The sequence below is a fragment of the Chenopodium album genome, chromosome 25 (genome assembly GCF_948465745.1).
Source record: "Chenopodium album chromosome 25, dcCheAlbu1.1, whole genome shotgun sequence".
NCBI lineage: Eukaryota > Viridiplantae > Streptophyta > Magnoliopsida > Caryophyllales > Amaranthaceae > Chenopodium > Chenopodium album.
This window is the reverse complement of record NC_137858.1, coordinates 20,227,158-20,228,532: the sequence shown is the minus strand read 5'-3', so window position 1 is coordinate 20,228,532 and position 1,375 is coordinate 20,227,158. Positions and strand designations below refer to the sequence as shown.

At 43.3% G+C, this 1,375-nt stretch overlaps 1 non-coding gene across 1 annotated transcript; it reads left to right on the top strand.

Moving 5' to 3' along the window:
* Positions 1-765: 765 nt before the first annotated feature.
* LOC145615800 (small nucleolar RNA R71) lies at positions 766-871 on the top strand. The gene has a single exon (XR_014107389.1). It is a non-coding gene; the product is annotated as a small nucleolar RNA R71 (small nucleolar RNA).
* The last annotated feature ends 504 nt before the right edge of the window (positions 872-1,375 follow it).

Here is a 1,375-nt window from a genome sequence, read left to right as displayed (position 1 = left end):
TTAGAGTTCCCCCCTTGGTGATATTGGCCTTGATTCCCATAATTCCCTTGATTATTATGGTTATGGTTACCATAACCACCTTGTTGGTTGTAGTTCCCTTGGGGATTTTGGTCCCTTTGGTTCCTATTACCCCATTGATTTTGGTTATGGTAATCATAATCATTTCCTCTTTGGTTATAAGCATTTCCCCCTTGTTCCCTTCGATTCGGTGGTAAATATCTTTGATTGTCATTCCAAGGTCTATTATCATAAGACAAAGCATTGACTTGTTCATTTTCATTATCATTACCCTCTTCATAATGGGATTGGGGTTGGGAATCATAATTACAAGAAGAGGTATCATGGTCATATGACCCACAATTTTCACAAAACAAACACCCATGTGGCATGTTATTAGAAGTAGAAGGAGAAGAGTTAGAATTCATACCTCTCCCCTTAGATTGGGAGGGATGCTCTTGTTATGAAGTGGAAGTCTCTAGTTTTGCCTTGATAGATGTCATCTCCTTGCCAAGGTTGGCTATTTGAGATGTCAAATTATTAATGGCGTTGAGGTGATCGACGGAGTACACCGCATTTCCTCCTTTTCTTAAAGACTCTCTCTCTCCTTCTTGCCAATCCATGTTGTGTCTTACCACATCCTCAATTATCTCGATGACTTGCTCCTCCGTTTTGTTCATAATCGGGCCACCCGCTCCCGCATCCAAGCTAGTCTTTCCTTGTGGGCTCAAGCCCCCATAGAAAATTTGAAGCACTTGATATGATGGAATGCCATGATGAGGGCACTCCCTTTGATATTATTTGTATCGTTCCCATGCCTCATATATGGTTTCACTAGCCCTTTGACGGAAGCCTTGGATCAAAGCCCTTGCCTCGACCGTCTTCTTTTGAGAATAGAATCTCCCTAAGAAAGCCGTGGTGACCTCGTCCCAAGTTCTCAAGGAGTTAGGCCTCACCTCCTTCTCAAGCCATTCAAGAGCCCTTCCTATCAAAGAAAAAGGAAATAGCTTTAGTCTCACAAACTCTTGAGTTACCCCATTTACCTTGATTGTGTTGCAATATTTCTCGAACTCGTTCAAGTGTGCAAGAGGGCTCTTATGTTTTGCTCCACTATATTGCCTCCTTTCAATCAAATTTATCATCGCGGGCCGAATCTCGAAGTCATTGGCTTGAGTGACGGGTGGAGCAATGCCGCTTGAAGCTCTATAAGCTCCCGGAGTTCCCAACTCCTTTAAAGGTCTTTGAGGTGGTGGTTCCGCGTCACCCATTTGATCTCGATCCTCCTCAAAATTGGTCTCTCTAGTTGGGGGAGTGTTGAACAGCCTAGAACCGGCTCTTTTTCTCCTTCTATAAGTTTGCTCAATCTTGGGATCGTAAG